The sequence below is a fragment of the Grampus griseus genome, assembly GCF_964374135.1.
Source record: "Grampus griseus genome assembly, chromosome: 14".
In the NCBI taxonomy this organism is placed as follows: Eukaryota; Metazoa; Chordata; class Mammalia; order Artiodactyla; family Delphinidae; genus Grampus; species Grampus griseus.
Genome location: NC_139008.1, coordinates 36994888 through 37018900, shown reverse-complemented (window position 1 = coordinate 37018900; position 24013 = coordinate 36994888). Strand labels below are relative to the sequence as shown.

At 46.8% G+C, this 24013-nt stretch overlaps 1 pseudogene across 1 annotated transcript; it reads right to left on the bottom strand.

Annotated features, from left to right (window-relative positions):
• Nucleotides 1-1437: 1437 nt before the first annotated feature.
• Nucleotides 1438-1743, bottom strand: LOC309833189 (cysteine-rich PDZ-binding protein-like; annotated as a pseudogene). The gene has a single exon. The product of its transcript is annotated as a cysteine-rich PDZ-binding protein-like (transcript).
• Between the last annotated feature and the right edge of the window lie 22270 nt (nucleotides 1744-24013).

Sequence of the window (24013 nt, the reverse complement as noted above, 5' to 3'; positions counted from 1 at the left end):
TCCTTTCTTTTTTCAATAGTGAACTTATTTATTTATTTATTTATGGCTGTGTTGGGTCTTCATTGCTGTACGTGGGCTTTCTCTAGTTGCGGAGAGCAGGGGCTACTCTTCATTGCAGTACTTCTCATTGCGGTGGCTTCTCTTGTTGCAGAGCATGGGCTCTAGGGTGCACGGGCTTCAGTAGTTGTGGCACGCGGGCTCAGCAGTTGTGGCTCACAGGCTCTAGAGCGCAGGCTCGGTAGTTGTAGAGCACAGGCTTAGTTGCTGTGCGGCATGTGGGATCTTCCTGGACCAGGGCTTGAACCTGTGTCGCCTGCATTGGCAGGCAGATTCTTAACCACTGCGCCACCAGGGTAGCCCGCATGATCCTTTTAATGTGCTGTTTAATTCAGTTTTCTCTCATTTTGTTGAGGGTTTTTGCATTTATGTTCATCAGAGATATTGGCCTATAATTTTCTTTTTTTATACTGTCTTTATCTGGCTTTGGTATGAGGGTAATGCTGACCTTATAAAATGAGTTTGGAAGTGTTCCCTCTTCAATTGTTTGGAAAGTTGAGAAATATTGGCATTAATTCTTCTTTAATTAATTAATTAAATTCTATTTATTTTTAGCAGGGGAGGGGGAAGTAGAGGAGGTAAAAAAAAAGTTTGGTTTCTGCATCAAAGCACTTTCCCTAAGAGTGGTGATTCATTCATTGCATATCATCATGGGTGCACATAGTTATCCTGGCTTTCATGACAGTTTGAATTCAAGGTAATGTATGGAATATGTATTTTTCTGAAATCCAATGTATTCATGTGGACATATACAGGGTATCCCTTGTGTTCTCATTCTCATATGAAAGATAATGGTACTTTGGCTTCAAGAACAAATAAAAAATATCATAACTACAGCTTGTGTTTGATTTGGGTCTGGGCTAATTACTTAAGGAAAAATTTAGTAATAAAGGTCTCAGATATTTAAATTCCCTATGAAGCTGCAATTAATTAAGGGGCTGCTGATTCTGAGAACTATGCAACCAACAGGGAATGAGGGAAGAATTACATGTCTGGATGCCAAGTTCAGAGCCAAATATCAATAATCTCCTTCACACTTTTGCAATATCTACAAATAAAGTAGAGAGAAAGGATAAAAATAATATATAAATAATGATAAATAAAAAGTACATATAGAACTGGGAAAATCATTTTTCATTACATTTGCCACGTATTCCAGTTCAATAAGATGTTTGTAAGGAAAAAAAGCAACTTAAGACAGAAAACTAGTTACACTGTTGCAGTTCAGAACTGCTTGAAAACAGAAGAATGAATACCAATCAACTTCCCTGATTAAACCTAATTGTTTTAAGACATATTTTGTAACCTGAACATCTATATTATGCCTTGAAAATTCAAAGCAAAAAGTAAATCATATGAAAGCCAGAAACTTCAATACATCTAGACAGACGTTTGCTTGTAGTTTTTGGTATCCAAATTTTTTTCCCCACACAGTGCAGACGCCCTTTTTGTAGGCACAGCACTGGCAATAATGAGAACCCAGTTGGTGCACAGAACTTTTACAAATTCTGCAAGTGGAGGACGTATTCTTTCCATGTGGATCAAGTCTTGCTTTTTTTTTTAGGTCAAAGCTTTATTTTTGTCCAGCTCTCTTCCACCACTTCCTGTGATATTCCTTGCACCATCTTTCCATGTATCTAGAGTGATAACAGTACCAAGTTTCTTTTTACATTTTTCACACACCATCCTTCCATGACAGAAGGAGTAGTAGCTAGTTCTTCTTTAAATGTTTGGTAGAATTCACCCATGAAGGCTTCTGGTCTTGGGCTTTTCTTTGTTGGTAGGTCTTTGGTTACTGCATCAATTACCTTACTTGCAATTGGTCCATTCAGATTTTCTATTTCTTTATGATTCAGTCTTGATAGGTTGCATGTTTCTAGGATTTTATCCACTTCTTATAGGTTATATACAATTTGTTGGCGTATAGTTGTTCATAGCAGTCTCTTATGATGCTTTATATTTCTGTAGTATCAGTTGTAATGTCTCCTCTCTTTTTTTCTTTGTTAGTCTAGCTAAAGGTTTGTCAGTTTTATCTTTTTAAAAAACCCCAACTATTAGTTTTGTTGATCTTTTTAATTGTCTTTCTAGTGTCTTTGAAATTTATCTCTAATCTTTATTTCCTTACATCTGCTAACTTTGGACTTATTTTTCCTTCTTTTTTCTAATTCCCTGAGGTGTAAAGTTAGATTGTTTGAGATTTTTCTTTTTTCTTAATGTAGGTGTTTATCACTCTTAACTTACCTCAGGATTGTTTTTGATGAATCCCATAAGTTTTGGTATGTTGTATTTGTCTCAAGATAGTTTTTTATTTCCCTCTTGATTTCTTCTTTGACCCATTGGTTGGTTGTACAGGTGTATATCATTTAATTTCCACATATTTATAAATTTTTTTCCTATTTTTTTTTTTAGTAGAGTTAGGAAGGAACTGGACTTTTAATTTTATTTATTTATTTTTGGCTGTGTTGGGTCTTCGTTCCTGTGTGAGGGCTTTCTCTAGCTGCAGCGAGCGGGGGCCACTCTTCATTGCGGTGTGTGGGCCTCTCACTGTCGCGGCCTCTCTTGTTGCGGAGCACAAGCTCCAGACACGCAGGCTCAGTAGTTGTGGCTCACGGGCCTAGTTGCTCCGCGGCATGTGGGACCTTCCCAGACCAGGGCTCGAGCCCTCTGCATTAGCAGGCAGATTCTCAACCGCTGCGCCACCAGGGAAGCCCTCTCCTATTTTTGATTTCTAGTTTCATACCATTGTGGTTAGGTAAGATACTTGATATGACTTCAATCTTATTAAAATTGTTAAGACTTGCTTTGTGACCTAATGTATAATCTCTCCTGAAGAATGTTCCATGTGCCTTGTAAAGAATGTGTCTTCTTCTGGTTTTGGATGGAATGTTCTGTATATGTCTGCTAGGTCCATTGGTCTATAGTGTTATTCAAGTCCAGTTTTTCTGTCTGAATGATCTATTGTTAGACCTGCGCGGTCTCCTAGGAGTTTCGACTCGCCCAGGAAACAACAAGAGTCGGAAGTCGATGCAAAACGCAAGAGGTTTATTGAAGGCTGGTGCACCGGGGTTCCTTGGTCCTCACGCAGGAGGTCGAAGAAGGAACCCCTTTTGGGCACGAATATGTCAGTTTTATAGGTTCCCACTTCCCCGTATGTAAATTATAGATTTGGTTGTGTTTTCCTGCTGATTGGTCCCGGCTTAGGCTCGGACCAGAGAGGGAACTTGTCCCCAGCTTCCTGATTGGTCTTTGACAGATACCTTTTTTACATTTTGTTTATCTCCCTCCTTCTCGGAAGGGGGCCGGACATCCTGGAAATTCACCCATTGTCTAAGAAGCCCCTGTTGTCTGGAGAGTTCTTAATCATTAGCTGGAACAATGTCCCTCGAGTCCCACATTTCCCCCTTTTTCTTGCGACTATTGATTCCAATCATGGAATCTCAACCTTCTGTTTGTAAACTTTGGTACTGTTGTCTTAACATTAGAACTTGTACAGTACTGATATGTTCTCTAATAAATGCTATCAAGTGATTTAGAATACATGGTCCAAAAGTTAAAATCAACAATAAAACAATAAGAGGTCCCAACAGAGTAGAGATTAAGGTGGTAAACCAGGGGGACTTATCAAACCATGATTGAAACCATCCTTTTTCGTTCTCTCTCTCCCTTTGCCTTTTATCTAAGCGTTCCCTTAGTTTATCCATGGTTTTGGTAATGGTTCCTGAATGATCAATATAAAAGCAACATTCTTCTTTTAGAGCGGCGCATAATCCCCCTTCCTTAAGAAACAGCAAATCTAGGCCTCTTCTATTCTGCAACACCATTTCTGAAAGTGAGGTGAGTGATTCCTTTAGTTGAGTTATGGAACTTTCTAATGCTCGAAGGTCGATGTCTACAGCCTGTCTTAAACTTGCATAATACTGGGGTTGTTGTATGAGGGCTGTGGTTCCTGTTCCTATCCCGGCAGATATTCCTAGTCCTAGAAGGACAGCCAATGTGAGGGTTACAGGTTCTCTTTTGTTTTTTGTTTTTCCTACATATTCATCTAAAAAGGATGAGTCTGAATGGTAGATAAGTCTAGGGACTAATTGCACTAACACACAAAAGTCAGCTGAAGTATTAAGAACCTCTAAAGAGACACAAGGGGTGAGCCCCATGTTACATGTCCACCATCCATCTTGAGGAGGTACAAGATATCCTGAGCCTGAAGGGAGGCTAAAATCATGACAAAGGTGTCTATGGGACTGGGGAGGTGTTCCTATACAAGTACCATTTCCAGAAACCGAGGACAGGGTTAATTTACTGTTCCCTTCTTGCTTCCATCGACATTGGTCTGAGGAGGTAGAATTAGTATAGTTGGAGCTATATCCTATAGCATCATAATAAGGGGGAGGGGCAGCATAGCAAAGCCAACATGATTTTGTAGCCTCTGGGTTTGTAGCATTGAGAACCGTAAAGGCTGCCTGCACCAAAGAAAGCATCCTATCCTGAGGAGTCCCAGGCTTAACTGTGGGTTCTTTGGATCCAGAGGTTTCATTAGTCTCATTCTTTGTTGACGTAGTTGAAGGGGCCGGCGGAAGCAAAGGGGGGCCAAGTATGGGATTTGGGCCTATCGATATAGGAGCAGGAGTCTCAATCTTTAGCTTAAGGGTCATTAATATTCCTAAATCATATCCCCTCATGTAAAATCTAACGCCCCAAGAATGACCATTTATCCATTTTTTATCTCTTTTTCCGGGATTACTAAAGGAAATTTTAAGGGGATGACACCATCCTGAACATTTACTCCGGTGTCCGGTATCCTCATTATGAGAATAATTAGCCGTTACAGTAATAAAATCCCAAGTTGAGGTGGGTTTCCAATTAGTATCCCCGGTAGTTTCACATCCCCAGCTTTTGCAATAAAAGTTTTCAGTTCCACCACATTTATAATTCAGAGATCAAGGGCGGTGGAACCCGGGGCATACGTAGAAAGTGAGGATACCAAGCATCATTCTTTTGCCTGCATTTTTGCAACCCGGCCCAAACCAATTAGTTTCCGAAACTTTGGAAGGGGCAGTGTTCATATCATGAGAATCTTCTGTATCCCAATAAGGTGCTCCTATAGCCAATTTACAAACATCAGGAAAAAGATCTGGCCACCAGGTCCAGGGGGGTGCAGTATGACTAATGGACCAGGTTACATCTCCAGTCTGAGAAATTACCTGCCAAGTTAAACGTTGGGGGAGGTGAGGGCTAAAATCACTTACAGTCAGTAAAGGCAGTAAAACCAAAATTATAAGTCTTAGGTTCGTAGAAGCTTGAGTTTGAGCGGGTTGTCGGTTCTTTGGGCCCGCCATCCTGATGATGCCGTCGCTGGTGCAGCCTTCACATGTGAAGCATGGATCCAGGCAGCGATGCCGTCCACTTTTATGGCCGTTGGGGTGGTGAGGATGACGGTGTATGGTCCTTTCCATCGAGGTTCCAACGTCTGGGTTCGATGCCGACGGACGTATACGGAGTCTCCGACTTGGAAAGGATGAGTTTCTCCCGGTGTTCCCGGTTGGTAGGCCTCGGCAAGTTGGGACCATATCTCCTTTTGGACCAGTTGGAGTCCCAGTAGCCTAGCATATAAGTCAGTGTTATTTTGACAATCAGGTTTTATTTCTTTTCCTAAAGTGAGGAGGGGAGGCGGGGCACCATATAATATTTCAAAAGGAGTAAGATGGTATCAGGAAGGTGTATTTCTAACCCGGAATAGGGCCAAAGGAAGGAGCACCGTCCAATCGGTACCGCCAGTCTCCAAGGACAATTTAGTTAGGGTCTCTTTTAGAGTCCTATTCATTCTTCCTACCTGACCTAAACTTTGGGGTCTATAGGCACAATGTAATTTCCAATCAGTCCCCAAATATCTGGCCACATCCTGACTTACCTGGGCGACGAAGGCTGGACCATTATCAGACCCTATTACCTTTGATGCTCCAAATCGAGGAAAAATTTCTTCTAAAATCTTCTTGGCTACTACAGCAGCTGTTTCTTTCTTTGTTGGGAAAGCCTCTATCCATCCTGAAAAAGTGTCTACAAAAACTAAAAGGTATTTATTACCGTACCTTCCAGGACGCACTTCGGTAAAGTCCACTTCCCAGTAAGTTCCTGGGCGGTCCCCCCTGAGTCTCTTTCCAGTTTCAAGTTTCCCTTTGTGAGCATTTACCTGTTGACATGGGACGCATTCCTGCACAATTTGTTCAGCTAATTTTGTCATTCCAGGGGTTTCGTACCCGGCTTTTTGTAACAAGGCTACCATCTTTTTAGTCCCCAAATGTGTCCATCTGTGCATCTGTTGTAACATGGATTCTGCTTGCTGAGGGGACAAAGTTCCTTTTGTTGTGGCCGGGATGATTTCTTCATCGTGGCCTGGTTTTTCAGGAACTTTATCTGACAGTCCTAAAATGACTTCTCCCGATGCTATTTCTCGGGCCACTTGGTCAGCCATATTATTTCCCCTAATTATTGGGGTATTTCCTTTTTGATGTCCAGGGCAGTGGATGATACTGACTTTAGTAGGAAGCATGAATGCAGTCAACAAAGCCACGATTTCGTCTTTGTTTTTAATTTCTTTGCCACCTGAAGTTAGTAGCCCTCTCTGTTGGTAAATGGCACCGTGGATATGAGCGGTAGCAAACGCATATCTACTGTCTGTGTAGATGTTTACTTTTTTATTCTCTGCCATCTCTAATGCCCTCGTCAGGGCAATTAATTCAGCTCGTTGGGCTGAGGTCCCTTGTGGTAGCGCCGCTGCCCATATGACTTGTTTTCCGTCTACTATGGCTGCCCCAGTTCGACGCTTACCTTCCTCCAGGAAACTGCTCCCATCCGTGAACCAGGTGAAATCAGCATCAGGGAGGGGCAGGTCCATCAGATCTGGCCTACTGCCGTGTGCTGCGGCTAGTACTTCCTGACAATCATGTATGATGGTGGAGCCTTCCAAGTCAGGATCAGGTAGCAAGGTGGCTGGATTGAGTCCTGTGGCTGGAGCAAACTTGATGCGATCTGAGTTTAGCAACAGGGTTTGGTAATGGGTCATCCTGGCATTAGTTAGCCACCTATCCAGTGGTTGACGGACTACATTTTCCAGGGCATGAGGAGCTGTTATCGTTAGATTTTGTCCTAAAGTTAGTTTGTCAGCATCTTTGACTAGAACGGCTACTGCAGCGATTATCTTTAAACAGGTGGGCCATCCTGATGCCACAGGGTCCAATTTTTTTGACAAATAAGCAACTGGGCGATTCCAGGGCCCCAATTTCTGAGTCAATACTCCTTTTGCAATGCCCTTATTTTCGGCCACATATAAATGAAAAGGTTTGGTTACATCTGGCAGTCCTAGGGCTGGAGCTGAAAGTAAAGCTCGTTTGATTTGGTCAAAAGCCCGTTGTTCCTTATCGCCCCAAACGAAAGGAGTGCTGTTTTTGGTTAGGGGGTACAATGGGGCTGCCAGCTCAGCAAACCCTGGAATCCATAGTCTACAGAATCCGGCCGTCCCCAAAAATTCTCTAACCTGCCTGGCGTTTTTGGGAGCCGGAATTTGGGCCACCGTATCCTTTCTGCTCTCCGTGAGCCATCTTTGCCCCCCTTTTAATAGATACCCCAGGTAACTGACCTGTTGTTGGCATATTTGTGCTCTCTTGGCTGAGGCTCTATATCCCAGGGTTCCAAGTTCCGTTAACAGTTTTTCAGTACCCTTGATATAATCTTCTTGGGTCTCAGCAGCTAATAAAATATCATCAACGTATTGGAGTAATGTTACCTGGGGATTTGATTCTCTATATAATGCCAAATCCTGATGGAGGGCTTCATCAAAGATGGTCGGGGAGTTCTTAAATCCCTGAGGTAGCCGTGTCCATGTCAGCTGACCAGACATTCCCGATGTTGGATCTTTCCATTCGAAGGCAAAGTAGGGTTGGCTCAGGGGAGAGAGTCTTAAACAGAAAAAAGCATCTTTAAGGTCCAAAACAGTATACCACGTATGTTGAGGTGGAAGAGTGCTCAGGAGGTTGTAAGCGTTTGGAACTGTGGGGTGGAGGTCTGCCACCCGTTTGTTTACCTCTCGTAGATCCTGCACCGGCCGATAATCATTTGTTCCTGGTTTCTTTACCGGCAGGAGAGGGGTGTTCCATGCTGATTGACATCTTATTAAGATGCCCAAGTCTAGTAGCCTCTGTATATGGGGACGGATACCGTCTTTGGCTTCTCTACTCATGGGGTATTGACGGACTGTTATTGGGGTGGCAGTTGCCTTGAGTTCCATTAGCACCGGGGGCCGATTTTTGGCCATCCCCATACCGGCAGTTTCTGCCCAGGCTTGAGGGAACCGAGTTACCCAATCAGTAACATTAACTCGTGAGGATGAAGGCTGCTCGTATAATTTATATTCATCTTCTAATTTCATAGTCAATATTTGAAGTAACCTTCCCTTATTATCAGTTATGGTGGGACCTTCTGGCTGAAAGTGGATTTGAGCCCCTACTTTGGAGAGTAAATCTCTTCCCAGCAAAGGATAGGGGCATTCCGGAATAATCAAAAATGAATGGGTTACTCGTCCAATCCCAAGATCTACTGTCCTTCGTGTGGTCCATGAATATTGTTTATTCCCAGTGGCTCCTTGTACCCATGACCTTTTAGCTGAGATAGGACCTTTTGAGTGGAGAAGGACGGAGTGCTGGGCTCCGGTATCTACCAAAAATTGAACAGGTTTCCCCTCCACTTTAAGAGTTACCCGGGGCTCGGGGAGAGGGTTCGAGCCCTGACTTTCCTAGTCTTCTTCTTTCAATGTTAAGATTTTGTTTTTGGTTGGCCTTCCTCCATTCTTTTTCTTAGGGCATTCTCTCGCCCAATGTCCTTTTTCTTTACAGTAGGCACATTGGTCCTTGTCTAATGGCCGCCTTCTGTCTGCCGTTCGTCCTTCCTGCCTATTTCTATCCCCTATATTTCTTCCTCCAACCACAGTGGCCAGTATCTTACTTAAATTCCTCTCCTGTCTCTTATCCCGTCTTATTTCATGGGCTTCCTGCTCTTTCTGCTTTCTTTCTTCCTTCTCTTCCTCTGTTTCTCTTTTGTTATATACTTTATCTGCCTCTTTTACTAACTCCTGAAGCGAAAATCCCTGCAAGCCATCTAGCCTCTGTAATTTCTTCTTAATATCAGGGGCCGCTTGATCTATGAAAGCCATTGCTATAGTAGCCCTTTGTCCCTCCGAAGTTGGATCATAAGGGGTAAAGCGTCTAAAGGCTTCCATTAAACGTTCCAGGAACACAGTTGGCGATTCCTGGGGCCCCTGAGTTACTTCCCTTACCTTAGCCAAATTAGTGGGCCGTCTGGCCGCTCCATGGAGACCCGCCACCAGAGCCTGGCGATACATTTTCAGGCGCTCCCTACCTTCCGGGGCATTGAAATCCCAGTTTGGCCTGACGAGTGGGAAACCAGCATCAATCTCGTTAGGCAGCTGGGTAGGTTGCCCATTGGCGCCTAATACATTTTTTCTGGCTTCTAAAAGAACCCGTTGCCTCTCCTCAGTCGTTAGGAGAGTCTGGAGCAGCTGCTGACAATCATCCCATGTGGGCTGGTGGGAGAAAACAAGAGATTTTATTAAAGCGGTAAGGGCCTGTGGATTTTCGGAAAAAGTTGGGTTATGCATTTTCCAATTATAAAGATCTGCAGAGGAAAAGGGCCAATATTGGAGAGGTCTATTCCCTTGGCCATCGGGGGGGCCATATTCTCTAAGAGGTAGGGCAGTGGAGTCCAGGGAGATAGCCCTCCGGCTCCTAGTGCCCACTGAGGGACCCCTTTCTTCTTCCATCATGGATGGTTCCCTTGGTGCCGAGGGCAGTGGAGCTGGGGGTCCTCTAGGTGGTAGGGGATTCGGGGCCGGAGGATAAGGGGGTGGGGAATCCAAAAGAAGCAAATCGGACTGCGGGTCAGGATAAATCGCCTTCGGTGGATCCGGGGCGTCGGGTAGCTTCTCCGTGTTGGGGTTTTTCTTTAAGGCTAATATCTCCGATGCTGCTGATGTATGCGCGGACGTACCTGTTGAGGAAACAAAGGGCCGGACCCACGGAGGTGGGGAGAGAATTAAATCTTCCCAGACCAAGACATATGGTACTTGGTCTGGATGTCCGTGGGGATCTATATTAAATATCTTAGACTTCAGCAGCTTAATCTTGTCTAATAAAAAGGATCCTTCGGGGGGCCATCCTATCTGAAATGTTGGCCATTCAGAGGCACACAAAGTCTGCCACTTTCCTTTCTTTACCTCTACCGAAAAATTATGGGCTCTGGCCCGAACTTCGGTCCAATAGCTTAGGGTAAGGGAAAGAGGAGTCGTCATAGTTTGTCCCATTGTCGTCCGTCAGAGAAGAATAGACCATAATACAGAAACAGTTAAAACTCCACGAAACACATATACGTATGGGCCACCGCGAGCTCGCTTCAAAACCGAAACTTCTTCAGATGGCAGTTATCACCAAGGGAGCTGCCGAAACCGAGTGAAGGGGAGACAGAGTTTGCCTCTCCTTCCAGATGAGCCACCAGGGCGTCCCCTAGGGCTCATGGACGCCGGCTATTAGCACGTCTGCCTAGCCAGAGGTCCGATACAGATTCCATAATAAGCCGATTCTTACGGCTTTCCTCCGATAATGGCCCACAAAGAACAAGGGACAAACAGACAATCAAGCTCGAGCTTACCTGGTACCTCCAACTCCCGATGTTCTTGTGGTCCGGGGCGAGTGGAATCCCGGACGAGCCCCCAAATGTTAGACCTGCGCGGTCTCCTAGGAGTTTCGACTCGCCCAGGAAACAACAAGAGTCGGAAGTCGATGCAAAACGCAAGAGGTTTATTGAAAGCCGGTGCACCGGGGTTCCTTGGTCCTCACGCAGGAGGTCGAAGAAGGAACCCCTTTTGGGCACGAATATGTCAGTTTTATAGGTTCCCACTTCCCCGTATGTAAATTATAGATTTGGTTGTGTTTTCCTGCTGATTGGTCCCGGCTTAGGCTCGGACCAGAGAGGGAACTTGTCCCCAGCTTCCTGATTGGTCTTTGACAGATACCTTTTTTACATTTTGTTTATCTCCCTCCTTCTCGGAAGGGGGCCGGACATCCTGGAAATTCACCCATTGTCTAAGAAGCCCCTGTTGTCTGGAGAGTTCTTAATCATTAGCTGGAACAATGTCCCTCGAGTCCCACACTATCAGTTGTTGAAAGTAGGATATTGAAGTCCTCTACTGTAACTGTATCACTGTCTATTTCTCCTTTTAGTTCTGCTAATATTTATTTTATATATATAAGTGCTCCAATATTGGGTGCATATATATTTATAATTGTTATATCTTCTTGATATATATATATATATATTGGGAACTATGTTCCCCAGAATTCCCTTCCATGTTGGTATGGCTTGAAAAGAAATCCGTGTGTGATCGGGAAGGTTTAAATGAAGCAGCAGCAATGAAGCTCTGAGGTCAGTGCAGGGATGAGTCCTCACTAGCTCATGCACATGGTCACTGATCTGCTGAGCCCCTTTGGTCAGCAGCAGGTCCATGGCTCCTGCAGCTCTCACCAAGTCTCTTCCACTAGCTTCTCAGTGTCCTGAGCCAGGCACATTTGCAGATTCAAGGTGAAGGGCACCAGGTCCTTCTGCAAGTCATTATGTTATCAAGGGTAGAGGCAGAGAGAGACAGATGTGGTTCCAGTTTGTCCTCGCTGTCCCTTGCTTCTTCCTTAACTCTTTTTCTGATTTTCTGATTTCTCTGACTTTAGCAGTTGTAGATGAAGAGGCAGCCAGCCTTCCATAGGCTTTCCCCCTTACTCCCACAATTATGTAAAACGTGATCTCTACAATTAATTCCTTATTTTATATTGCTCATGGAGGTTCTGCTTCCCTGGTTAAAACTTAACAGATATGTGAATGAATTTTACCCTAACACATATACGTAAATGTATCTTATGTCAATGTCACTTCAAATCAGTGGGGAATGAAAAGGTTATTCAGTCAGCATCCTTGAAAAAAATTAGCTAATATATTTGGAAAATAGTATATCTGTACTTCATATCATTCATAAAAATGTGATGATATGTTTATAGAAACATATTGGAAGAAAATATAGAATATATTTATAGCCCCAGAATACAAAAGCAAAATGCAAACATCAAAAAAATTGAAAATTTTAATGTATCAAACATAAAGCTGTTCAAAGGCAGTTTTATTTTTTGAGTTTGTCCAAAAATTTTTTTAAAAAAAGAATCTCAGGAGACTGACTTTGAATCTAGCCATCCAGCTAGATGATAAAAGTTGTATAAAATTTCCAAAATGGAGTGTGTGTGTGTGAGTGAGAGACAGAGAGACAGAGAGATAGATAGATGGAGAGAATATGTGTGTTTGAACAGAACTTTGGTCATAAGAGCAGCGTGGGCCAGGTATGGAGTCAGGAGCCTTCAGCCATACTGGGAATCAGTATTCCTTCCTGGCTGGATCACAGAAGGAAGATAGGAGATGTGGCTGAAACGTCATGTTGCTGCAGACATGGAGCTCACAATAGGAGAATACACAGAGCATCCCCCATCCCATTCTGTCAGGACTTGCTCTTTGCCCCCACACTAACCATTCCTGCTCAGCCTCAGCAGTGAGAACACCAGTGCTTTTCCAGATCCATCTCCTATCACCCTCCTCTTAGCCCTCCTGTTCCAGCCAAATCTCCAAGGCCCTCTACAAACCCAGGCCTTTGCCTGGGCAGTTCTCTCAGCCTGGGACCCACCCCTCTTCCTTCTTTTGATAACTTCCCTCTGCCTACAAGCCCTACTTGTCAGGGCTGGGTCACAGCTTCTTTGCCTCCTCCAGAAAGAATGTCACTCTTTGGCACTTTGAACTGCCTTTTTCAACGCACTTATCACACTCATAGTAATCGTCAGTTTACTATCTCTTGCACCACAAGGTTGAACTCCCTGGGGCCACGGATTGTGATTTACATTCCTCTCCACAGCCTTGCCCCTACACAGGTCCTGAGTGCTGAGCCAAGTCTTGAATAAACAGTCTGGTCTCCTGGTTTCTGTTCCTTCCTCTCTTCAACCTGTCCTGCACACAGGCCTGATTCTCATCCTAAAGCAAAATTTGAATTATATCATCCCCAACTCAAAATCCTTCCTTGGCTGACCTTCACCAGGGAAACTATTTCAATTGTTGGCATTCAAGGCCTTGCACACCATGCAGTGAGGACTGTTAGGTCAACCGGGGAAAGGTCAGGTAAGACGCACAATCAAGGTTAGGTAAGCTGATCTTAAGAAAATTTACAGAGAGCCCAGTTTAGCACATAATTTTCTCCCTCCCTCTCTTCCTCATTCATTGAGCACCATGGTCAGGACCTGTGCTGGGCCTTGATAAAACTGATTATGTTCCTGTGCTGGCCCCCCAAAAGACATGGGCCTTGTTCTCTGTGCACCCCACCATTGTCTGACTCAAGTGGTGTGCTGGTGAATGTTTGACCCTGGTGGGAGTTGGGGGTTGTGGGGGTGGGGACTGATTTCTAGAGTTTGCCAATTTCTGTGGTGTAAATACTCCCATTATGGATGATGTCAAGTTACCAACAGGGTCACTGAATGTGGAGTCAGAAATAAATGTACAGTAGCACATCATTGTATGGTATTTCCACCATACGGATATAATAGACACAAAAACCTCAAGAACATAGATAATCGTAAAATAAATAGAAAGCAATGAATTTTGATTATTTGCTACATTTTTGAATATAATTTAATTGTAGGTTTATATAATACAACTTCTAACGATGACTTTTTAAAAAATATATATTTATTTGGCTGCACTGGGTCTTAGTTGCAGCATGTGGGATCTTTAGTTGCGGCATGCAGGATCTAGTTCCCTGACCAGGGATCGAACCCTGGCCCCCTGCATTGGGAGCGTGGGGTCTTGACCACCAGGGAAGTCCCCAACAATGATTTTTAAAAGATAATGTATTGAACATCCAGCTTGCAAAACTCCTGAACACAGTCTCCTCATTTAAAAAAAAAAATTATTTTATTTATTTATTATTTTTGGCTGCATTGGGTCTTCACTGCTGCGTGTGGGCTTTCTCCAGTTGTGGCAAGCGGGGGCTACTCTTCGTTGCGGTGCGCGGGCTTCTCATTGCACTGGCTTGTGGCTCGCAGGCTTCAGTAGTTGTGACTTGCGGGCACTAGAGCGCAGGCTCAGTAGTTGTGGCGCACTGGCTTAGTTGCTCCGCAGAATGTGGGTTCTTCCCGGACCAGGGCTTGAACCCGTCTCCCCTACAGTGAGGCGGATTCTTAACCACTGAGCCACGAGGGAAGCCGTCTCCTCTCATTTTTGATGGTTCGTATTTTACTTCTTCCAAGGCTCTGGGAAACAAAGGCAGGAGGAGGAATGGGGCTCAGGTGGGGAGCAGCAAACTCCGGCTCGAGTCCCCCACACGGCCACTTGGGGGCGACAGACACAGTCTGATAGGCAGCCGGGGTCGGAGTCGAAGACCGCTGCGGTCCGCGGCACCTGCTAGGCTCCTGGACCATGAAGACGCTTTTCCTTCTATTTCGGGCGCGTCCAGGCCCGGGGGGACGCTGGCAGGGGTCTTGGGGCGCGGAAGGGCCGCCCCCAACGCGGCCGCCCTCGTTCCAAAGCCCACAGCCGGCAGCCTCTGAGGCCGAATATCGGCCCAGCCGCCGCCTTCCCGGCATCCCCCTCGCGGTGATCATGGTTCCGCCTGCTGAGGTTCCAGAGCGGTTCTAGGTCATTAATTAATCAGTGGGCAATTAGCTTATATTTACCTGGACTAGTGCAGATTCGTGCGGAGGGACGAGGAACAGGAGCTTCCTCCTGGGTCACCCTGAGGCAGCAGCACCCGGGAGATCAGGGAAGGAGGCTTCCCAGGCTTCCAGTGTGGGTGCGGACAAGGTCAATGGCCTGCTGGCCAGAAGGCCTGCGTTCTCCTCCCAGCTCTTATGCCAACAGTCTGCGTGGCCTTGGGCAAGGCATTTAACCCAGCTGGGCATGGGTTACTGCAGTAGACACTGTTGTTTGGCTCCCAGACATCTGTTCCCTTTCTTTCTCTTTGGCAGGTAGTGCCCACCCCTCCAGGGAGATTTACTCCAGTGCTGCGTCTGGCCCATTTGGGCTCGGCCCACCGTGTTGGTCCTGTTTCCCTCGTCAAATGCTGGCTCCTTGAAAGTACTATCCAAGCAGCCTGTTGCAAAGACAGAACTGAGTTTGTTGCTTCCCTTGTTCAGGAAGAGCAGCATCTTGAAAGAGTCCTTAGTGGAGAGGAGGTGGGAAGGGCAAAGTTGAGATAGTGAGGTTTGGAGGTCTGGTTTAAGGTGGACCTTAATGAGGATTGGGTAAGAATCATGTTATACAGTTTAAGGTTGTTGGTCACAGTAGTTTAGGATTTGTCGTCTCAGCGAGGTGAGGGTTTCAGAGTCTTGGAGCTTCAACAGTTGTTTGATGTTACCTGTTAAAAAGTGGTGCCATTTTTGATGGATTTTTCTGAAGTCAAGGCGTAAAGTTATTTGCACCTTTTGTCCTCCCGGGCAGGTGTTTCCGGGAATAGTAGACTCACAGTAATAGTCATTATTTTGCCTCAGCCAGTGTGAGTCACAGTCCTCTGCTATTTGCACCCAGAGGAATCCTGTATGTGGTTTTCTTGTGCGTTAAATGGGGATTATGCTGCGGGGGGTGCGGGGGGCGTGGGGGGCGTCAGGGGCGCGGGGGGCGCCGGGGGAGCTGGACATGCGTGAGAAGACCAAGGTGGCAGCCTGTTGGAGCCTTTCAGTATTACAGCACGGTGGGGCTTACAAAACTGTCTGCGTCTTGAAAAATAATTCTTACTCTCAAATCCGAAAAGGGAGCTGCCAAATCGAAACGAATAGATGTTTATTAAATGTCTCCAACATATCACTGTGTTCACTTGCCAACTGCGACTGAACGCATATAGTAACAGGGTCATTGCATTTACTTGGTAAAGGGAGGTGCACGTTCACATGTTTGATGCCATGTGGTGGAGGCTTCAAGGTTACAAATGTTCCAGGCTTATCAAGGTCTTAAAATGGCCCTGGGGTGTTTGACTCCTGGACTTCCTACTTCCCAGTCATGTGAATTGGGGTGAGCTCCTCCCCTCTCTGAGCTCATTTCCTCCTAGGTATGGTGGGGAAGACGGTGCTTTGAGCAGGGTAAGGAGGCTGAAGTGAGTTCACGTGTTGAGTGCCAGAAGTTGCAACTGAGGTGCAGATGATTCTGGAGCAGCGTCAGCCCTTAGCAGTGTGGGCTGCCCTGTGAACTGTGGGCCTAGGACAGCTGTGAGAGAGAGACTGGTCCCATGGGAAGCAAAGTTGGGAAGGACTCAGAGGATTAATCAGGTTGGGAAAGAAAGCAGGAGAAATGAAGATGACAGTAACCACTATCCCAGCTCAGGGAGTCTGGGGCTTGTTCAGGTCAGTTCCTGCACTGCTCCCACTGACCCCCTCCCCATCCCCAGGACAAGTGCAGGGGCAACATAAAAAATATTGAACAACCAGTTCTTTACAGGCAGAAAACAATCAGAAAAGGCTGGCTGGAGACTCTTGGAGGTCCCCTGTCTCAACAGGCATTAACACCCCCCCTTTTTTTTTTCATTTTTTGGCCATGCTGAGTGGCATGTGGGGTCTTAGTTCCCCAACCAGGGATCAAACCCATACCCCCTGCATTGGAAGCACAGTCTTAACCACTGGACCGCCAGGGAAGTCCCCAGCATTAACCCTTTAATTACTCCCTTTGGGGGTCTAGAGGAGGGCTGGAGCAGCGGCATTAAGGGGCAGTCGGGGGCTTGAGGAAGCAACTATTTACAGCCTGTAGGTGACATTCATTTGGGCCCCCTCAGAGCGTCCTGGCTGGATATCTGCTTTGCTAGGGAAGCGTGGAGGTGGCAGGTGTGGCACAAGTGGAGGTTGGCAGCGCAGCCCAGTTCAGGGCAGGCATGGGAGAGGAGTAAATTCTGATCAGGTGGGTCCTCTCTGGGCACTCCCAGGCCCTGGCACCTGATGGCTGGGGTCTCCCGGTGAAGCCTGGGCTCCTGAGCCTTTGAGCTGCGCCCTCACACGGAACTTTGCTGGTCTTTCCTTGATTTAGACTGGGGGAATTCCTTCCCCTTTTCTGTTCCTCAGTGAAGCATTTCCTGTCTCCTCTTGTCTTTCCCAGCAGACCTGAGGGCAAGGTAAGTCTTGTGACCAAGTCATTAACACCTGGAAAACTAGTTCCCTTTTCCTCGAGGGCAAGAAAGACGGGATCTTGAAACTCTGCTAGGATATGAGGGAAAAATATTTGCATTTCATCTTTCTATGGTAAAGAAAGGAAAGAAAAGAAATCACTATACAATTTTAGAACAGAGAGTAGTTTGATAATACATGCTAAAAGCTGTATATAAGTTTATAACCTTTGACCTAGCAATATCTCTATTAGGAATATAACTTGTGGAAATAATCAGAGATGTTTTTCAAAGATTTCTGAATAAGATTGTTTAATGAAGCATTCTGTACAGTAGTAAAAAGAATGAATGTCCAGTGTTAATTTTCATGTTATGAAAATAGTTTACTGGCATGGGAAGATACCAAAATATATTACATTTAGAAAACAGATTAAAATAATGTAGTAGCATGATTCCAATAATATAAAAGCGTAAAAATAGAATCCATAGCCTGTTTTATCAGTTAGGAAAAAAGTTGCGTACTGTTTCATTTAATTAAGTAATCAATTGACTCAGCAAAGGTGGGAGCTGCTACGTGCCAAGCACTGTGGGTATAACAGTGAGCTGTTAAAAGTGTAATTTTCAAAAAAGGTAAAAGCATGACTTTCAAATAAATATGAGTGGCATGTGTCAAAGACTTTAACTCATTAATGAAGGAGGAAACCATCAAGATGTTAAAACTGGTTTAAAAGAGAATCTGAAGAAGAGACATATACATGGGAAATCAGGAATGCTGAAATCAATTTACTAATAATGGATGGAAGACTGCTCAGTAGCCTAAAGCAAGGAATGTAACTTTTGGAATCATCTCTTCCACAGGATGACGAGAATGCCAACCAGCAATGCTGTCCATCCTCACAGGGTAATCAGTAGCATTGGTGGGATATGACTTGCTTTCTAGGAGCAGGAATTATTGGCATTACTATCAGTTTTCTGCCAATTCTGTCTCCACAGAGCTGTCAAATAGCCTCCTCATCAGAGACAAACAAAGGTGCACTCCCCTATGGGATCGGATGATCCCTGGAGGCTCCAGCTTGCCTTGGAAGGCTATCCAGGCATCTCATTTGCCCATTTCAAGTCTTCCACACTTTTCCCAACAGGGCTGTGTAAAAGAATAACAGAGGGACTTCCCTGGTGGTCCAGTGGCTAAGACTACATGCTCCCAATGCAGGGGGCCTGGGTTCTATCCCTGGTCTGGGAACTAGATCCCACACGCCACAACTAAGAGTTCCCATGCCACAACTAAAGGTCCCGCACGTGGCAACGAAGATCTTGCGTGCCACAACTAAGACCCGGCGCAGCCAAGTTTATTAATTAGTTAATTTTTTAAAAAAAGAATAACAGGGTGTCACTTAAACTAAGGCCAAAGAGAAGGTGCCTGCTCTGAAGGTGCGGTCAAGACCTTCCGGTTAGATGGAGCAGCACGTGCAAAGGGCCAAGAAGAAATAGAGGCCCAATGGGGCTGGGCTTGAGCCAGGAGTGAGGACAGGAAGGGGAAGAGGTCAGCACGGGTGGACGCTGAAGCACCTGCAGGGAGGAGACGCGAGGATTTGAGATCTCCTAAGTGCAGTGAGCACCGCTAGGGTTTTTAATGGGGAGATGCCGTGACCTAGTTGGTGTTTTGTTAAACATCTCTGGTTGCTGCGGGAGAAGAGCCTGGAGGGGACCCAGGACCCACCAGGAGGGGGGCTGGCGGGCCTGTGCCGGGGTTGTGGGGTGGGGGAGAAGGCCTGGGCTCTCCCACTCGCTTGTTCTGGGCTGGAGACACCAGGACGTGCCGATGGATTGGTGGGAAGTAAGAAGTATTGCTGTGTTGGGCTCAGCCTATCAGTAGTAACGCTGGTGGCGAGGGGTGCCTGAGCCCTTCTCCCAGCCCTACAACATGGCAAGGCCTTCACAAGACGTGTTGTGGCTGGGCTGGCCCTTGTGGTTCTTATTATGATTGCAAGACACACCTTAGCAACAACCCTCAGGAAACTTTGGAAAGAAACCAGATTTATTACTCACAGGTCCTGGGGGGGCACACCGTACACCCTAGGGCCACACAGCGAGGTCGAGGGTGGGGGGGGATGGGGGACGCGGACAGGGGGCTCTGCCTTTATTAGGGTCCAAGAGTGAGGAGGCTGGGGTTTCCCGGCTTCACTCTTTGTCGAATTTAAATTCTAATTCATGGCCGAATTTAAAAGCTGAGAGTTGGGGGAGTTCCTGGTGGTCTGGTGGTTAGGATTCAGCACTTTCACTACCGTGGCCCAGGTTCAATCCCTGGTCAGGAAACTGAGATCCCGCAAGCCTCTCGGCAAGGCCAATAAATAAATAAATAAAACCTAAGAGTGGGAATTTGGGTTCAGGAAGGGAAAAGTGGGGTCACTCCAGTGGTCAGTTATCTAGGTCACTCAGGGCTTTCTAAACCTTTCTAATCCTTCATGTGCGGGGCCGCCTGGCTCCTTATCTGGTTGTCAGCTAGTAGCTGTGTTGCACAGCTGGCGATGTGTTCATTCAAGATGGATGTCTTGAAATGGTTGCCCCAGCAACCAAAAGCTTAATGTCAGACACTTACACTGCAAATATATGTATATATTGGTCTCTGCCCCCCTCACCCCCGTTCCTGAAGCCCTTGGAATTCCTGGGTGATTGGAGCATCTTTTGTTCTAATGAGATAATTCTTGGTAGCCTCTTTGGTTCCTGGATGGGGACTGGTCACCAGAAAGACCAAGCCATGATTAGAAGCTTGAAACCTTAAACCCCATCTCCCATCTTCTGGGGAGTGGGGAGGGGCTGGAGATTGAGTTAGTAATGGATTGTGCCCACGTGACGAGCCTCCATAAAAATCCCTAAAGTACAGGGTTTGGAAGGCATCCAGGGTGGGGAACACATCCACATGCAAGGCAGGTGACACACTCCAGATCCATGGGGACAGAAGCTCCTGCAGTCGGGACCCTTCCGGACTTTGCCCCATGCGCCTCTTCACCTGGCTGTCCATCTGTGTCCTTTATTGTATAATAAACTGGTAAATGTAAATAAGTGTTTCCCCGAGTTCTGTTGAGTCGTTATAGTAAATTATCAAACCTGAGGAGGGGGTTCCTGGGAACTCCAGATTTGTAGCCACGTCAGACAAGTGCAGGTGACCTGAGGACCCACCACTTGTGATTGGCATCTGAGATGGGGGGAGTCTTATGGGACTGAGGCTTTAACCTGTGGCGTCTGCATAAACTCCAGTTAGTGTCAGAATTGAGTTAAATCGTAGGACACACAGTTGGTGTCCACAGAGAATTGCTTGTGGTGGAAAAACCCACACACCTGGTGTCAAAAGTATTCTATGTGTACAGGAAAGGAGTTTTTCCTTTACAATTGGTTATGGGTGGGGAGGAAAAGGCTAAATCAAAGATGGCTCGCAGGCGTGTGGCTTGAGCAACTGGGTGCATGGTGGTGCCGTTTTCTGAGACATGGTGCCTGGGGAGTGTCTGAATTTGAGGGAACCTCCAGATTCCTAGTTAAAGATGCCTGGTGGGAATCCAGATCCCCAGTACCCAGCCTGTGTCTTAGAGGCACAGCTATGGACTGCAAGTGGGGGGTGTCTCTCTCCCTGGGCCCCTAGATCAGGGGTATCCCAATCCCAGCTGCCAACTGACTCCCCCAGAGTTGTCTGTCCTCCTGGCAAGAGAAACGTCCACACTCTGACTTACCCAGAAGCCATTCATTAGCAGTAATTAGCACAGTCACTTATTTCCCTGGAGGGTTGGTGGGGGAGGAGGAACGTGGCTGGAGGCAGGTGGCTCTCCACCCTGCAGGGGATGCTGGAGCTGGTTTCTCCACGCCTTCTCTCTGGCCAGCATCACGTGGCTGCCTAGCTCATGGCTCAGTAGGTACCCCACAGGCAGACCTGCAGACTCCAGCTCTGTGTCCAGCTCACCTATGGAACTGGGGGCCTCTCATTCTCCACCTACCCCTAGCCGAAGTTAATTCTGTACAGTCACCTCCTCTCCATGAGCCCTTGGCCATGACCTCTGACCTCACAACTCCTAGGTCTGCGAGTCTTTGATGAGTCACCAAGAGTGCTAGAAGTGGCCCAGGCCGGCAATGGGCACCTAGCAAGGCAGTTTGCCCAGCGTGCCCACTCCCTCTGCCTTTCCCAGCTCAACTCTTCCCATCAGGCTCCATCTGGGCTCAGCCCTTCCCAGCATGTGGCTCCCCTCTCTGTTTCCTGGTGCAGAGGAATTGCAGTCCTTCCAGACTGATTTCTCAGTGTTGCAGTGAGAGTCATTCTAGTTGGTCCTGGGTAGGAGGAAGAGCAGTGTGCTTGACTGGTGAAGGACACTCTTAGTCATGGAGGAAAGGAGACCTTTCCAATGACATTTCTGTAGGATGACTGGCCACCTTCCTCCCTGGTGATTCCCAGCCAGGCTGGTGGGATATTTTTCCAGAACAACAGGAGTCAATGGGGAAAACGTGCTCTAAGAATTCTGACGTACAGCCAACTTTTCCGAAGAAGGAATAGGTTATGAGCAAAACCTAGGAGAATGCTGTAAGCCATGGAAGGAAAACTCTGGAGGAAGCTGACATGGAGACCTGCCATCGAGAAAGAGATGGACCACTAAGGAATGGAGGAACAGGTATAAGTGCAGTTTTTTTAAAAAGTGCTGAAAGTCTCAGTGGACCACGAGAATGAACAATGCTCTATATTCCAGGAAGACATTAACCAGAGTGAAGATACATGGAGTCACACTATTAACACCTGGACCCTGGATGTCCAGCATTCAAAGAGTCAGACAGTGGTGTGGGTCAAGGAGGGGCTCTGTGTTTAGAAAGTATGGGGTTGAGGAAGGGACTGGGGAGGAGGGACCCCTAAGACTACAGAAAGGAAGGCTGGCAAGGAGGGGGATGCTCAACTTCCATTTTGAGGAAGTGTCAAGAGGACAGGCAATGCTGTTATAAGATGGAGAAAATTTTATTTCGCAGAATTTGGGGTGGGGGGTGCGGGTGGGGAGTGCCTGGACTACACAGCCCAGGGTCCGAGAGCCTGAAGATGGCGAAAGGATTCGGTGTGCACTGATGAAGCTGGGTTTCTCGTGGAAGAAAGAAGAAACAGAACTCTGGGGCTGGGACTGGGGTAAGCAGAACCAAGAGGGCCTTGAGGAGCCTGGGCAGAGGTAGAGGAAATGCGAGGCCTGGGGCCATAGGAGCCATGGTGAGGCTCTGAGGGGGACCCGGGCTTTTGGGACGGGGAGACCTTTCCAAACATCACTGGAAATGTCTCCTTTCTTCCATGACTAAGAGCATTCTTCACCCCAGTCTCCAAGAGGCAGGGAGCCCCGAGTGACAGCCGAGCTCCTAGGACAGTTCAGGAGTGGTTAGATGGAAGGATGTCCCCTCGGGAAGGTGATGAAATGCCAGCTGGTGAGCAGTGTCCTGGAGACCAGCCAGGCCAGGTTCCTCAAAACCATTAGGGGGCTTCCCTGGTGGCGCAGTGGTTGAGAGTCCGCCTGCCGATGCAGGGGACACGGGTTCGTGCCCCGGTCCGGGAAGATCCCACATGCCACGGAGTGGCTGGGCCCGTGAGCCATGGCCGCTGAGCCTGTGCGTCCAGAGCCTGTGCTCTGCAACGGGAGAGGCCACAACAGTGAGAGGCCCGCGTATAGAAAAAAAACAAAAACAAAAACAAAAACAAAAAACCATTAGGGCCCTGGAAAAACTCGCCTGCAGACAGCACAGCCTGGCTGTTGCTCAGTCGGCGCTCAGCCTGAGCAGTCATGACAGACTTAGCGGGGCTGACAGGCCTCTGCACAGATGCATAAACTGAGGCCAGGTTGGAAGAAGCAGCTGCTATGTCCCTGGCTCCTTCGGAGTGCTCTGCTTGCTCTGGGAGCTTACTTGAGTCACCCGGCAGGGATGGAGCATCTGCTCTGTCCCAAGCCCTGCCCTCCGAGCGCAGGAGATACCCAAAGATGTGGTGCCCTGGCTGGCCCAAACCGCGGAGTGCGGGTGGGTAAGTGTGGCTGGACTGGAATCAGGCCTCTCAGCCCAGCGGGGCCCAGTGTTGCCACCGCTTCTGAGGTTCATGAAACAGTGGATATTCAGATTTCTTTTTCCATTTTTCAATTGTAGTGAAGTATACATAAGATTTATCATTTTGGCCATTTTTAAGTGTACAGTCCAATGGCATTACATACATTCACAGTGTTGTGCAACCATCACCACCATCCGTCTCCAGAACTTTCATCTTCTTGAGCAAACTCCTTTCCCATTAAACACTAACTCCGATCCCCCTCCCCCAGTCTCTGGCACCCATCCTCTACTTTCTGTTGCTATGAATTTAACTGCTCTAGGGACCTCATATAGGTGGAATCATACAGTATTTGTCCTTTTGTGTCTGGCTTATTTCACTCAGCATAAGGTCCATCCATGTTGTAGCGTGTGTCAGTGCTTCATTCCTTTTCATGCTGAACAGTACATAATGGTCCACCTTTTGTTTATCCATTCATCCATCGATGGACACTGGGTTTTTTCACCTTTTTGTCTGCTGAGAATAATGCTGCTGTGAACATGGGTGTGCAAACATCTGTTTTAGCAGGGACTCAGAAAAACATTTGTACACTCGTGTTCACAACAGCATTAGTCAAAATTCAGATTTTTTTTTTTTGGCCGCACTGCCTGGCTTGTGGGATCTTGGTTCCCCAACCAGGGGTCAAACCCGTG